Source organism: Giraffa tippelskirchi, chromosome 14, assembly GCF_054371585.1.
Source record: "Giraffa tippelskirchi isolate mGirTip1 chromosome 14, T2T-mGirTip1v1.2.pri, whole genome shotgun sequence".
NCBI lineage: Eukaryota > Metazoa > Chordata > Mammalia > Artiodactyla > Giraffidae > Giraffa > Giraffa tippelskirchi.
Genome location: NC_137288.1, coordinates 71208346 through 71224070, shown reverse-complemented (window position 1 = coordinate 71224070; position 15725 = coordinate 71208346). Strand labels below are relative to the sequence as shown.

The following is a 15725-nucleotide window of genomic DNA, read 5'->3' as shown; positions in this document are numbered from 1 at the left end:
TTCATAAACCCATTAGCTAGTGAGCAGACAGCTAGGCGTTCTCTCCATTGTGTGGTTGCCATGTTTGAATGCTCGATGGAGAAAAAAACAAAAAAACTCCCTGACAGGCACAGCTTTGAAAAAGTGCACAAAACCCCTTGCCCATCTCCTCCTCCCCACTCTTAAGGGTCCTGAGTCAGTTTGGCACAAGCCCCCGAGTCTGTTTCTGCTTTGACTTTGAACACGTTTGTCATGACACATTCATCCGTTCCAAAGGTTTAGGGACCATCTCTCTGCGGCCTGCTGCGGGTGCGGGCGCTGGTCGTGGAAGACCCAGGGCTGTTGCCCTGGAGAAGCAGCTCGTGGATTCGAGGGGAGACTCATGTGTGCCCCAGTGTCAGTGAAAGGGAAAGTCACTCAGTCGGGTCCGACTTTGTGACCCCATGGACTGTACAGCCCACGGAATTCTCCAGGCCAGAACACTGCAGTGGGGAGTCTTTCCCTCCTCCAGGGGACCTTCCCAACCAGGGATCGAACCCAGGTCTCCCGCATCGCAGGCGGATTCTTTACCAGCTGAGCCACCAGGGAAGCCCAGTGTCAACAGTAGGTCGCGAATGGTTGACAAAGGGTTGAATGTAGCACTGCTGGAGCAGAGAGTGGGGTGAGAGGAGAGATACCCAGGGGGGTCTTGGGAGCCCTCCTGGGAGGACAGGCGGAGAACAACAGGTGCGTAGTTTGCAGAAGCCAGAGTGGGGGGAAGATGGAGAAGCTGGAAATGGAACCCAGCCACCCAAGCGTCTGTAGGCCTCGGCAGGTGTGTGCGCCCTGCTGCCTGGTCATAAGGAGTAAGTCGGATATTCGAGGCTGTGGGTGGCGCGATCAGACAGTCCACAGCGTGGGGAACTGGGCAGAAAGTGTGGTGTGAATCCCGGCTCTGCCGTGTTCTTGCCCTGTAACTTGGGCAAGTGTGTTGAGTATCTTTGCAGACTTGCCTTGCCCTGCAGTATGGGGACCCTGAGGGCACCTTCCCTGGATTGTCCCCAGGGGTAAGGCAGCATCATATTAAAGCCCTGGCATGGAGGAGCGCTCCCGAGGGCTGCCTGGGGTCTGACTTGCCACTGAGGACCAGCATGCAGGGTGGGGAGAGTGAGGGGCAGACTGGAGATGGGGATCCAGCTTTTGGGCTTTCAGGGTGGTCTGGACAGTGGTTCCCAGGGAGATGTGCCCTGTGGGACCTTGGTCTCTGAGTTCCTTTGGGGGCACGTGGTCAGGAGCATCCCTGCTTCTCCATCCTGGTCCGGGTGTGAACCCTGGTGCTGGCTGCAGGAGCAGACCTGGGTGACGTTCTAGGAGGCAGCATAACCTTTGCTCCAGGCAGCTTTGGAAACCTCATATTCTCTTGTCTTTTGGACCACAGGGTTTGTTCCAGCTCCCAGTTGTTCCAGCAGGAAGATATGTAATTGACTCTCAGCTGGCCACCCTTCCTTGCAAACTAAAAGAAAGCTGTCATTTTTAGAGTTTTATACAGGTTTCTCTCAGGAGGACATGGACAGATACCACCTAGATATTTGCCTTAAATTTAAAACAAGTTGCCTTGGAAATTCATCGGACTATACGTTTAGACTCGAATGTGGAGAAAACTCTTTTTTTCTGAGGCACCCAACTATTAGTCCATCCTGAACCTCTCTGAGGCAATAGAGATGCTAAGAACTAGATTCTGCAATGAAATGGAGGCTGCTGGCAGGGGATTATTTAGGACTTGGGTTTAGACGGTTTGCAGAACAATTCGGCAAAGTCTACGAAGGCAGTGGGGGAAAAGAGTATTGCTTTTTTGTGCTGCCAACCAGGTTTGTCACATGGATTAGTAATTTAGATAGGAACAGCCGTGAATCACCACTCAGCGTTTCACATTTAATTTTATCCTGGAAGCAATTTCCCTTTCAAATTCTCGAGCTGTAGTTATCATTAATGAATTAAACATTATGAAACCCAGAGAACTACTAATTCATTTTGAAATAAGTAGACATTTAAATCCGAAAAAGAAACCTTAAATTTCCTTCAGTGGTGTTTAATATTTTCAAGCTGACAAGATGGGGGGCGAGGGCAGTTTGCAGAGGAGATTTCTCGGGGTGTGAGTGGCGAGCCTGAGGTCTCTGCACCCAACATCCTGGCCACGGGCTTGGGGGCGGGAAAGGCGCGTCTTCTCGGTGACCAGTGACCGGGGGTTTTCCAGAGGCGGAGGATTATAATAGATGGAAAAGGCAGCTGATTGGAGGCAGAGCTCCCCACCCAGCTCTTCTCCCCAGTGCTTTGTGGCTTGACCCTTTCAGCCCTGTCGTTTCCTGGGGTACCTGCCAGCCCGCTTGGTCCCTGCCTTCTCTGCTCTCGTTCAGTGATGCTTTGGGGAAGGGTCCGGTCCGTTCAGTCGTCACAGGTTGTTGGACACGAGTCTGTGGTGCTCCAGCCTCTCAGTCTCTGAGGTCCGGCTTGCACAGGGTGATGCTTATGGAAAGGTTCTCTGGTCGCACAGACAATTCTGAAGACTGGGAAGCCTCGAATGAGACAGAAGGCTAGGGTTCTTGCGTGTTTGGGGTTTCTCCTCAAAGACGCTTGACCAAGCTGGTCAGAGAATCAGCGGGTCATGTCCACAGCAATGTTATCTGAACAACTGAAAAAGATAAAGGTCAACTTTTCAAGGCTAACAGATCTGATTCCCTTTGGAACTTTTGTTTGACCCCATCTTTTTTTATTTAAGACAAAATTTAGAGCTTCTCCCCCCGCCCCCCACGCCCCATGCCCCACTCCCATGCCTTTTGCTTTGTTAACTGAACTTCTTTGCAAGATGGTCATTGCAACTGTGATCTTGTGTGAACCTCAGTTTCCTTGTGTGTAAAATGGGAGTGATAATACTTTCTCTCCTTCCCTGTTGTATGAAGATTACACCAGATCATGGCTGTGAAAACACCCATTAGTATCTTTCTGTAAGCAGGGAAGGGACTGAGAGGGTCAGGATGCAGGAGGCAGGATTTTGTATTAAGTAGGGAGGAATAAAACCTCCAATTTCTATTGCTCCCACCCCTACCCTGTTCCTTCCCCTCCTTGGGGCTGAATTAGATGGTCTAGTTTCTTAGGGGAAGGAAGGTTCCTTCCAGGGATGCTGGGCCTTGTCTGTCTTCCTCCAGTGCAAGCAGATAGGCAACCACACTATGAAGGATGTTCCTGATCACAAACACGCACGGATCTTCCTTGGCTCACAACCAGGCTATATCCTAGCCAACCCATCGTATGTCAAAAATATCATGGTAAAAAGTGGTTTGACTACACCCAACCTGCTGAACACCATAGCTCAGCCTCGCCCACCTTAGACATGCTCAGAACACTTCCACGAGCCCACCGTTGGGCAAAACCATTTGACACAAAGCCATTGCCTTCTCCAGAGGATCTCCCTGACCCAGGGATGGAACCCGGGTCTCCTGCATTGCCGACAGATTCTTTACCATCTGAGCCACCAGGGGAGCCCAACACAAAACCTATTTTGTAACAGAGTTTTGACTGTCTCATATAATTTATTGAATGTTGCACTGAGAGTGAAAAACAGGATGGCCATCTAGGTACAGAGTGGTCGCTTACCCTGGTGATCGCCTGCTCAGCGCCGCTGCCCGGCATCACGAGAGAGGACCGAGAATTGCTCCCTTGGGGAAAGATCAAATCCAAAATTCAAAGCTTGGTTTCTCCCAAATGCCTATTGCTTTCACTCCGTTGTAAGGTTGAAAAATCTTGAATCGAACCATCCTCGGTTGGAGACTGTCCGTATCTCCTCCTTCCTCCTTGGTGCTGCTTCTCAGTCCATAGGTTTTTGAGATCCCCCGTTGTTCGTTCCCCCTTTGCTTTCCTTTCCTGGGGCTGTTGTAACAAATCACATAGACTAGGTGGCTTCACACAAGAGAGTCTTATTGTCTCGCGTTTCTGGGGGCTGGGAGTCCACATTGAAGGTGTGGGCAGGGCCACGCGTCATCTGAAACCTGTAGAGAAGGATCCTTCCTTGCCCCTTCCAGCGTTTGCTATTGCCAGCAACCTTGGCTCACGGATACATCACTAATCTCTTCCTCTGTCGTTACATTGCCTTCTCTCCTCGTCTGCTTCTTCTCTTAAACACATTGGTGCTATTGGATTAGGGGTCCCCCTAATGCATTGTGACCTCATCTTAGCTGATGACACAGGTGACAGCCCTGTTCCTCAGTCCAGCTGCATTCTGAGCTCCCGAGCCTTGGACATCTTTTTTGGAGACACAGTTCAGCCAATTGCCTTCTCTCCCAGCAGACAGCTTGATGCTCCTTCAGGCCACAGCTTCAAGTGCATTTCAGAGGGCGGCGTAAGCTCCCCCTGACAGGGACACAGCTCAGCTTTCCAGAGCTGGGAGCTGTGATGGAGCCTCTCTAGTGACTGCAGCGTGGAGCCCCCGGGAACACGGTCTCTGAGAGGCACACAGCACTTTGGAAGCAACTTGGGGTTTGAATCAGCACCCAAACAGCCCTCTCCTGCTCTGTTGCCGATTTCACTTAAGTCAACTAAGCCTGAAACCAAGAACTTAGATGGTACCAGTGGGAAGGACAAAAGTCCTTCCAGTTTTATTTGAAACGGTTGGTTTTATCAGAAGTACTCAAGTGGGCATTTGAGCAAAGGCCTACCCTGTCCTGCTCTGCGAGGTGGAGTGAGCTTGAGGTGGCTTCTGAATGGGGCATGCAACGTGACTCGGACGCCAGGGAGCCCCAGCCCTCCTCAGTGATGGGACTCGTGTCCGAGGGGCGTCGGATCAGCCCGCGTGGCTTAGAAAGTGCCTCCCCGTCCTCTCGCACTCGGTAATTGACACAGCATAGGGTTTCCCCAAATAGGATTCATACAGTAAGAAGGAAGCCAGGTCAGCCTGCGTTTAGTCCTGCTTATGCCCCAGTCTTGCCAACAGAATCTAAGCACATTTCTTATTAAAATGGGATCGCAGGTTTCTCATCTCTGTGTGAAAATTGTGCAATCTGCTGCATCATGGTGTCTGCAGGCAAAATGGATGGCCGTGAGCAGGCCCCTGGCCGATTGCAGGTAAACAGTGAGGGTGATGAGGAGGACAGCCTTCACAAGCTCTGTCTCCACGAATCAATAGATGTTAGGCTCAGACGGAGGCATTTAAGTAAGAACAAGGTCTGAAGTGCAGAGCATTGGTTGAGAAGAAACTGCTGATCTTTTCTTGGGGTCAGGCCAGGCCTCGAAGGAGTGCGGTAGACTTGCCTGGTGAGGGCCATGGGCGGAAGTCTGCTTCCAGATAAACTGGAGGAGCTGCAGGAGGCCTGGGACCAGGGGTGCGGGTGGGTGGTAAGGGGGTGGGGGTGGTGGGAGTCGTGGGGGGAGGAGGTGGCAGGGGGTTGCAATAGGAGGCTGATGGAGACAGACTTGGAAACTATTTCTAGAGTTGCCAGCATCTCAGGACACGCTCCCTGTGCTGGGGTACATGGTGGTTGTTTTTCAGTCACTCAGTCGTGTCCGACTCTTTGCAACCCCATGGACTCCAGCACACCAGGCTTCCCTGTCCATCACCAACTCCCAGAGCTTGCTCCAACTCATGTCCATTGAGTCGGTGATGCCATCCAACCATCTCATCCTCTGTCATCCCCTTCTCCTCCTGCCCTCAATCTTTCCCAGCATCAGGGTCTTTTCCAGTGAATCGGCTCTTTGCATCAAGTGGCCATAGTAGTGGAGCTTCAGTCTCAGCATCAGTCCTTTCAATGAGTATTCGGGGTTGATTTCCTTTCGGAGTCACTTGGGTGTAGGGACAGCAGGTCCAGGTGGCTTGAGGGACAGAGAGGCAGCCAGGAGTCCAGGGAGCTTCAGAGCTGAGGGCTAAGGAACCAAGAGAGGGTTCAGGTATAGGCAGGGGAGCCTGGCAGGAAGTCACAGTGGAGCCAGCACTGGGAGGGGCTGGGAGGGGTGGTCCCGGGGGCTGCACCAACCCCACCCCGGTGTCTCCACGGAGGGGGTGGCTGGGTGGGGGGAGGGGATTCCGGCTGTGAGAAAGGAGGGCTGGGGCAGACCATGTCTGGGACAGAGCATTTGCCTTCCCGGCCCCACTCGGTTCTAGCCTTGCTTCATTTATTTCAGCAGATTTAGTAACAGTGAAGATCCCAGAAATAAAGCCAGGCTCAAACCCACCACCTCAGCACAGGCTAGAGCAGTTTAAAAAAAATATGATTTTTAACTGGAGGATAATGCTTTACAATGTTGGGTTGGTTTCTGCCAAACATCAGCATGAATCGGCCACAGGTGGACCTATGTCCCCTCTCCCTTGACCCTCCCCCCACCACCCTCCCCACCCCGCCCCTCCAAGCTGTTACGGAGCCTGACAGCGAGCTCCCTGTCCGCCCACCGCCCCCTCCTCAGTCCACCCCGTGTCCGTAAGTCTGTCCGCCCACCCCCCCTCCTTCCTCCCCCAGTCCGCCCCGTGTCCGTAAGTCTGTCCTCTATCAGCTGGAGCAGGTGTTTGCTGCTGCTGTGTTGTTTTCGTTATTTGATCATTTATAATCACGCGGCAAATGCATTACTTGAGCAAACACTATTGAATGTAGATGTTTATACACTTCCATGACAAATTTACTTTTAAATGACGATTGATTAACAGGGCTGAGGCTGAGAGGTGTTTTTCGATATGGTTATCACCCCAAAATAGAATGAACAATGACCCACAGTCAGATTTTTGATTGCTGGCCAGGGCCTGGAAGTGGAGAGTGGGATTATCTGCTACTTTTGTGCCTCTGTGTGATTAGAACATGACCACGAACCGTAGGCTTGGTCATTTATTTATAAGAAGTAACAGTGGGTTAGGAGGCTGACTGCAGGAATGACGACAGACTTTGAGGACCTGCAGCTGCTTGGAGAGAAAATCTCATTTACATGGCAGTTGGAAATACACTTCATTTTGAAGTGAAGTCGCTCAGTCGTGTCCGACTCTTTGAGACCCCATGAACTGTAGCCTGTTAGGCTCCTCTGTCCATGGGATTTTCCAGGCAAGAATACTGGAGTGGGTTGCCATTTCCTTCTCCAGGAGATCTTCCCAACCCAGGGATTGAACCCAGGCAGACTCCTTACTAGCTGAGCCATGAGAGAAGTCTTTTGCCCTTTTACTTCATTTTGCCTGGATTCAAATCAGAGTATTCTGAAGCCCTAACGTTCAAAGGCAAGGCCCAGGCAAAATATATGACAGCCTTTGATATAAAAATTATTTAGGTTTTGCCATGCAAATGAAATCAACACGACACGCTAGGTGGTGTCCTGGAGGAGTTTTTGAAATAAGGAATTCGGTGATCTGGGTTTATTGTGACTCGCCTTTGGGCTCACCTTTCAATATCCTTAAGTCTCCTTTTTCTCTTCAGCAAAATAGAAGAATTTCCATTTCTAATAAACTGTCTTCCCCTTCCAGTGTTGAGGGTTATCCAATGAGGCATACACAAAACAGTCTTTGAAAACTGAATTGTACAACTGATAAGTAGTAATTACCAGCATGAAGGTAAAAAAGTCAAATTCCTTCTCTTTGATGCCTGTTTCCCTGCGTCAGTTTTAATTATATTCACGCCAGAGTTTTGATTGAAAAATCTTGGTTTTTCCTCATTTTACTACTGAATTAATTTAAAATGCTATCCTGAGTAATAGCAGTGTCTCTAGATGAGGGCTGTTCAAAGACAGGGATTGTGCAGAAGGATGTTTGTAAATAATGCTTAGGTGACACACTGTTGTGATAATTATGGCTTTTTGAAGATGAGTTTTATAGCAAGTCCTCAATTTTCCTGTCACTTTTTTTTACCCCCCTGAGCTTTCCCACTTAAGCTAGCGTATTTGTTCCGTGGAACTAGCAGCTCAGGGAACTAAATCCTGAGAGAGCTCAACAGCTCTTTGAATCAGCTTTCTGTTTTCTGTGGCTACTTTTCCGGGCTCTCGAGAGGACAAAGGTCGCCTCCCCTTTCAGCGGAAATTGTAGCAAAGTGATGCCTAGTCTCCGGTGCCAGTGAACCCCTGGATCAGGGAGACCTTGGAAGTTATGTTCAGTGGCCAGAGGGCCCTAATGGCGATGTTCGTGTGGGATCTGAGTCCCGAGAATAACCCCCCACCTCACCCATCCCTTCCGAGTTGGTACTTGGGAGGCTCGGAGTGCAAGGGGCAGCGCGATTGAAGACCCTGCTGCGGATCAACTCTCAGGACCTCCAGGCTTCGTAGCTTTCCCAGCAGAGGGACTTGGTGTGGATTTCACCGTGTTTGCTCACCAGCTTGCATGCGTTCTCCAGCTTTTAGTTGTTGAGAGTCTCGGACGTCAGCTTCATTGTCTTCTTTTTACTCACCAACTCAATCAGAATCTAATTTCAGATACAAGTCAGGCAGCGAATTCTGTTAATGGATCTTTGGAAGCTTTTAGAGTTGGGATTGGAGGAGCCCATGGAGGTTGTCCTAACCAGCCCCCTTCACCGGACAGGTGAGAACTCTGGGATTCAGAGAAACTGAGTGATGGGTGAGTGCAGGTGGCTGCAGTGAGTCGGTGTCAGAGTCGGGACAAGGACCCAGGGCTCCTGAGCAACCTGGAAACATTGTGTGGTCGTATAAAGTACGGGGTAAGGAGTCCCTAGGAGGTGTGTGTGCCTGTCTGTTCAGTCGCTCAGTCATGTCTGACTCTTTGTGACCCTGTGGACTGGAGCCCACCAGGTTCCTCTGTCCATGGAGTTTTCCAGGCGAGAATCCTGGAATTGCCATTTCCTCCTCCAGGGGATCTTCCTGACCCAGGGATCGAACCTGAGATTCTCACGTCTCCTGCATTGGCAGGAGGATTCTTTACCACTGTGGTCTGAATTCTTCCACATGACGTTTACAAGCCCTGTTTTGCTGCTGTTTTATAGTTTCGGGGACAGAGACAATGAGTTCTCTTAGGAAAATCATGTAGCTTGCTGATGCTATACCAGTTGCATTCTGATGCAATGCAACATTGATTTTTTCTTTTTCTTCACCACCATTTTCGCATTAGATTGAACACAGACACAGGCAAGGTATAAGCTTGGCAGCGAGATTTGCTTGGCTTGTTTATTTTCTCCCATTGTTAAAGTGCCTATGATTCAGCATCAGGTTCTCTCCTCTGTGATGAGCCAGTGAGAGGAGGGGATGGGAGATCCCAGGCTTCACGGTGTTAGAATATGCTGATGACCCAGCTGCAGTCACACTGAGCACCAGGGGACCAGCCATGGGGCTCCAAATCCCACCCCCTCAGCCCTCTCTGACGGCTTCCCTGAGAGCTCAGCTGGTAAAGAATCTGCCTGCAGTGCTGGAGACCCCGGGTCGATTCCTGGGTCGGGAAGATCCCCTGGAGCAGGGAAAGGCTACCCACTCCAGTATTCTGGCCTGGAGAACGCCATGGACTGTATAGTCTATGGAGTCACAAAGAGTCAGACACGACTGAGTGACTTTCACTTTCACTTTCAGCCCTCTCTAGTTCTCTCACTTGAGAGAAAGAGAGAAAGGAACCGTGGATCCTAGGAACCGTGGATCACCAAGGGGACAGTTTTCTGTATTTTCTAAATAGATTGTTTCGAACACGGAGGTTAGAAGTGGAAGTCCTTCGTTATAAGCTTTACTTGAGACTGTTGCTGGTGTGTGTAGGTCTTCTTGCTGTGGTTCAGTTGCTCATTCGTGTCCGACTCTGCGACCCCATGGACTGCAGCGCGCCAGGCTTCCCTGTCCTTCACCATTTCCTGGAGTTTGCTCAAACTCATGTCCATTGAGTCCGATGCTATCCAACCGTCTCATCCTCTGTCATCCCTTTCTCCTCCTGCCTTCAATCTTTCCCAGCATCAGGGTCTTTTTAAATGAGTCAGCTCTTCACATCAGGTGGCCAAAGTATTGGAGCTTCAGCTTTAGCAAGTTCAGATTGTTTTCCTCCTTTAAAACTGAGAGCTGGCTCCCTTGCCCATATACATTCTTTTTTTTAAGTTTTACTGAATTTATTATACTATTGCTTCCGTTTTATGTTTTGGTAGCTTGGTCATGAAGGATGTGGGATCTTTGTTCCCTGACCAGGGATCGAACCCACACCCTCCATGTTGGAAGGCGAAGTCTTAATCATTGGACCACCAAGGAAGTCCTCCTCTCCCATAGACTTTCTTGTGAGAACGATCTCTCCGATAGTTGTTACGGTGGAGTCTGTGTAATGAATCGCTGCCTCAGTGCCTTGTTGGTTTAGCTGGACCATAACGGAGGGGTCAGACTTGAGGCAAGCTTACCAGCAACGGTGCACAGAACTGGAAATTTCCACTTGGCATTTATGGCTGAGGAGCAGTGATAATGGCTGGGGCAGAGTTGAAACACTTCTTGCTAACAGTGTGGTAAGAGCCTGGAAAAGAAAATAATATCGCAAACATGGCCTTATCTGGGGAAGCACCAGGAGTGGCTGAAAGAAGTGGGGCTTGGAGTGATGAGATCAGGTTTGAATTCAGCCCCATTGCAGACGGGGAACCCGGGTGAGGCATGCAACCTTGAGCCCCAGTTTCCATTGAAAGGTGACGATGGTGGGCAGAGGGGTGGGCTGAGGGGTGATGGCGGTGACACGGGCCCCTCAGACAGACTGAATGTTGGCCTCCAGAGACGTCCTTGTTCTAATCTCTGAAACCCATGAATGTTGCCTTACATTGTAAAAGGGACTCTGTGGAGGTGATTGAGGGTATGGAAATGGAAAGATTACCCTGGATTATCTGAGTAAGAGTTGGACACCACTGAGCGACTGAACAGCAAGTGTAATCACAGGGTCCTTATAAGGCTTCCCTGGTGGCTCAGTGGTAAAGAGCCTGCCTGCCAGTCCTGGAGATGTGGGTTCGGTTCCTGTGTTGGGAAGATCCCCTGGTAACCCACTCCAGTATTCTTGCCTGGGAAATCCCATGGACAGAGGAGCCTGGTGGGCTACAGTCCATGGGGTCGCAAAAGAGTCGTATACGAGTTAGCGACTAACCAGCTTCCTTATAAGAGGGAGAGAGGGAGGCAGCTGAGGATCTGAGAAAGGGCTGTTTCTCATGATCACGGGTGGCCGTCGGGAACCTTAGGGAACAGGGCAGAGGAAGGTTGTTGGCCCATTGCTCATGCTCCAGGTGGTCCCCGGGAGTGGACGTGATTCTCGGATCTGATTAGCTGTTTGGTCAGTCATGTGTCAAAGCAGACGGGTGATTAGGCATCTCCATTTGCTAGATGCTGTGCCAGCTGTTGGGGTCCCTGGCCCCTGCCCAGATAGAGATCCCTGGAGACCAGGAGACCTCATGGATGAGGGGTGGGTGCAGATGCCATGTGGGAGCTTCAGGAAGCTTGCACCAGGTCCCTGAGCTCAGAGAAGCACTTGGGTGTTTTATGATTTATGAAATTGTTTATAACTTATTTTTTTAGATACCATTCACAAACAGATTTCCCTTACTGACATGAGTTCTATCTTTTTTTCATAGAAAATGGTCTTAAACGAAGTCTTCTTTTCCCAAGATTTTCCTCGGTATGAATTTCTTGTGCTGTAATCAAGCCTATGGAGCTTGGTCCTGCTTTTCAGCAACTTGGGTTTCGTTAGTGATTAGAGCTGCTAATCAAGTTTGGTGGGATCACGACAACTGTGTATGTTATTTTCAACTCTGCTTTTCCAGAAGAGAATTATTTTAAGGACAGAAAATTTCTAGAGAATTCTCAAGGAAAGTTTGTACTTTCACCAGACTCACTTAGAGGTGCTTATGAAAAATGATAAGGAGAACGATAATGATGGTAATGATTGCGATGATCACATTTGCTTTCGAGTGGTTATTCCGTGCCGGACAGTGTCCTGGGCGTGCTCTCATGGTATCGCCCAGCAGTCGTATGAGGTCGTGCTTTCTTAGTTTTCACTTTTTACAGAGAAGGGGCACTAAGGCACGGCAGGGTTGGATGTATTGTTCAAGTTCAAATGGCTCATCAGTGAAGGGTCTAGCATTTTATTTCCAGATGAGTCTGATTCAGACTGGCTTTCCCCATTGCTGTATTATTGCCTGGGGACAAAGTCCACAGTTAGGAGGTTGGGAACAAAGATCCTCTGAAGGAGACAGGAAGGATGTATTAGCTAACTCACCTCAATTTGTCCCTGACAGGTTTGAATGAGGAAGCATCATATTTATCTTGGAGTTAGGGACATGGAGCTGCTGAGAAACTGTGGATTGCCTGAGGTCTCAAAGTAAGTCATTGATAGAACTGAAACCAGCAGCCAGGCGCTCCTCCACCTCGTCTGATGGAGACTCAGTCTACCCAGTTGCACAGCCTACAGTGGTTCTGCTGCGCGGATGACAGAGAGATCTGTTTTGCTTTGGGTCATCTTAAGTCAGAGGTTTACGAATTTTCAATTTGGATTCATTTCTAAAGCTTCCTTTTCTTTTTTTCCCGTTTTGGAAAACTGCACGGGCTTTGGCATCTGCTCAGAAGTCCCTTTGCGTGGCTGTCGGGAGGGGCTGTGAATGGCCCTGGAACTTTGTGGGCATTTTCTCTAATTGCCCAGTGACTGGTCACTTACTCTGCATTTGAAATAACTTTGGAAGAGAGAGCAGGGCTCTTGGGACTATAGTCATGGGTCCAGGGGATTCTTCAGGGTAAACGTCAGGGTGGAAGGAATGGAGATTTTCTAAAAAGGAAACTCTCTGGCCATACCACATAGCAGTTCCTTCTCAGTGTTCGTGTGTTGGGTGCTGGAGACCGTCTGCTTTGGATAAGGGACTTAGTGCTCAGGTTATGAGCCACTGAACAGCCCCCACCCCCTCCAAAGACAGGACTTCCCTCCAAAGACTTGGCTCCCAAGTCCTAGTGGGTCAGCAGCTCACAGTGAGAGGAGGTGCGGAAAGCTCAAGCCACCCGTCCATGCTCTCCCCTGGACCAGACTCCAGGATAGCCATGGGCTAACACGGGTATGCTGGGCTTTCCCCCTTCGTCCCTCCAGATCATTCTCTGATCTTCCCAGATTCTTGGGCTGCATCATCTGGGCTCCCTTGCCCTCTGGCTTGAGGTTGAGCCGGGCCGCTGGCAGGAGGCGGAAGGACAAGAGAAGAGAGGAGTCAGAACGCTTCTCCTGGCTGCACTGAGCCTGGTGTCCCTGCCTCTCTCTGCTGCTGGGAGACTACATGCCAGGCGTTTCCCGAGACTGCTGACAGCACACTTCTGCCACCCTTCAGCCCCGGAGGCGGGGTCTCCCACGGATGCTGAGCCCCGGGGGTTTTGGTAGAACCCTAACCCTGCACAGCCCCTTCCTTAACTCTCTTCTCCTTAGGAAAATGCAGCCATGTCCAGCTTCGGCCATACACGGACACGTCACTGTGTGTTAAACAGAATGTGGGTGTGGCTCACTGCTCTGTCACTGACTTCCAGCTTTCTTTGGGGGAAGATGATGGTCACGGAGTGGTATTAACTTTTTTCTTTGCCTATATGTGACATAGAAGGTATGGGTCCTTCAAACGTGGTGCCATTATTAGTGGTCAGAAAAAATGTGGAAGCAATGGTATTTCCTGCAAAGTGTCCAAAAATCTGGAAACTAACTAGTGTGATGGGACAGAGAGAGACACGGGAACCTGTTTTTCCTGCTGCCTCCTCGGACTTTAGTTGGCTGATGTGACAAAAGCCCTGAAGCAGTGTTTTAGTCCAGTCTCCGGTGTGCTCAGCATGGTCCTGGATGCTGCGATACCAAGTAAGATGTACAGGGAACTCATGTTCTGGGGCTTAGACGCCATGCAAAACCAAATAAATAACTTACATAAAGTGTTAGAAAGTGGTATGTGTCTGGGGAAAAATAACCAAAGAGGGGGAGAGGGGATGCTGGGAGCGTTGGAATCTCTGAACAGGCTGGCAGAGGAGGCTGTCTAAGAAGGGGACTTTGTACACAGACCTGCGGGAGCCGCGGAGGGGAGACACGTGTGCATCTAGGGAAGTCTAGGCAGAGGGCAGGGCCCCCCGGGGCGGAGGGAGTAGGGTGGGCAAGGGGCCGCAGCGCATGATGGGGTCAGGAGGCCCGGCGTCCTCTGGGCGCTGAAAGAGCTTGGGTTTTACTTCTCGCACGAGTGGCTCTTGTGGGGCTTCTGGAAGGTGGCTATTGCAACTTCCTCTGACTTTTTTAAAAATTTTTATTTATTTATTTTTGGCTGTGCTGGATCTCTGGCGGCACGGGCTTTTCCCCGTTGCAGAGGGCGGGTCTGCGCTCTGTCGCGCTGCGCGGGCTTCTCAGTGCGGTGGCTCCGGAGCGTTCAGGCTTCTGTGGTTGTGGTGCGTGGGCTCCGGAAATTGCAGTTCCTGGACTCTGGAGCACAGGCTCAATAGTTGTGGCGCACGGCCTTAGTTGCCCCAAGGCATGTGGGATCTTCCCTGACTAGGGATTGAACCTGTGTCTCCGGCATCCGCAGGCTGACACTGAGCCATTAGGGAAGCCCTTGCTCTGACTTTTGTTGTCACGCCGTTTGGGCTTCCCTGGGGGCTCAGATGGTAAAGAATCCACCTGCAATGCAGGAGACCTGGGTTCGATTCCTGGGTGGGGAAGATCCCCTGGAGAAGGGCATGGAAACTCACTCCAGTATTCTTGCCTGGAGAATCCCGTGGACAGAGGAACCTGGCGAGCTAGAATCCATGGGGTTGCAAAGAGTGGAACAGGACTAAGCAGCTAACATTCCTCTGGATGCGGGACTGGGAGCAGGCGGCAGGGGTGAAGAAGGGGACAGGACCCGACAGGACCAACGTGCCAGGTGAGGGGGGTGGGAGCTTGGACCCACGTGGGGGCGGTGGAGCAGACAGTAGAATTAGGACCTTCTTAAAAAGATGAAGCGAGGGGCGCAGATGGAATATGAGGCGTATCCGAGAGAGGCAACCCAGAGGATGCTGAGGGTTTTGGCTTGAGCTGCTGGAAGGATGGAGCTGTTCTGGGGACGCAGAGTCAGTAGAGATGGGGAGGGTTGTGGAGAGAGCAGGTTTGTGGGTGAGTTGGGGGCGGGGGCAAGAATTCCATTCCGTGCGAAGTCGATGAGAAACCCCAGTGGTGAACTCAGATGTGACTGTTGTCCATCTTTGAATGGCAGTTTTTCGTTTCAAATTATATCACCCTTGGTGGCTGGCTTCCTCTGAGGTATGTTTTAAGAAAAAGAAATGTTTACACCATGGCTGTAGTGATTTCGAGAGTAAGCCTCAAGGCAGAATATGCAATGCCTATATTTTCCATTGATGCAAAACCATCTTTGTGTAGTTAACAGATTCAGGACACTTGTGGGAATTTGTTCTGAGCCAAGAGACTTTTGGCACTGTTTTAGCAGCCTGACTATAACGACACCAAACCTTTTTAGAGCAACGCTGTGTGTTATGCCATCAAGCAGAGGGGTTCAAGCCAGCCACAAAAGCAGGCCTTCGGCAAATGGAAAGCACTCTTTCAGCGAAGCCTGTTTGCTGGTGTGTTAATGCTTTTGCTGCCCTTTAAGGCATGTTTCTGCTTTTTAGTGTTATTCTGTTGTCTTCCTTCTGCTCCCCTCCACGCACTTCTTTCTTTTTATCTATTTCTGAAGGTTCTGTTTTCTTGTTGCCAATGTCACCGTTGCTCCTTAAGTAAAGTTAGACGATGCATCGGGGAAAAGCACCAGTGTTTCTTGAGCAGCTGTTACAGGCTGGCCACTGGGTACCTTCCTCACCCGTTTAATCCTCAGAGCAACATTTTGAGA

The 15725-nt window shown here is 50.3% G+C and overlaps 1 protein-coding gene and 1 long non-coding RNA gene across 26 annotated transcripts in view; one reads left to right on the top strand and one right to left on the bottom strand.

Moving 5' to 3' along the window:
* The window catches only part of RNF152 (ring finger protein 152), a 71556-nt gene that overhangs the window by 24530 nt on the left and 31301 nt on the right, over positions 1-15725 (top strand). The window contains exons 1-4 of one of the 25 annotated variants that reach the window (XR_014075108.1): positions 4218-4838; positions 11481-11524; positions 12144-12226; positions 13001-13794. The exons of 10 other annotated variants lie outside the window; for them this stretch is intronic. The gene's annotated coding sequence lies outside the window, so the exon portion shown is untranslated. Of the gene's footprint in view, positions 1-4217; positions 4839-4978; positions 5074-8379; positions 8486-11480; positions 11641-12143; positions 12227-13000; positions 13795-15725 lie in introns of those variants that run through there. 14 more of the 25 variants (XR_014075106.1, XM_081563379.1, XM_081563382.1 and 11 more) reach the window with 14 other exon arrangements.
* LOC145534955 (uncharacterized) lies at positions 2032-4117 on the bottom strand. The gene is made up of 2 exons (XR_014075109.1): positions 3610-4117; positions 2032-2647 (listed from the first exon to the last, which is right to left on the bottom strand). It is a non-coding gene; the product is annotated as an uncharacterized LOC145534955 (long non-coding RNA).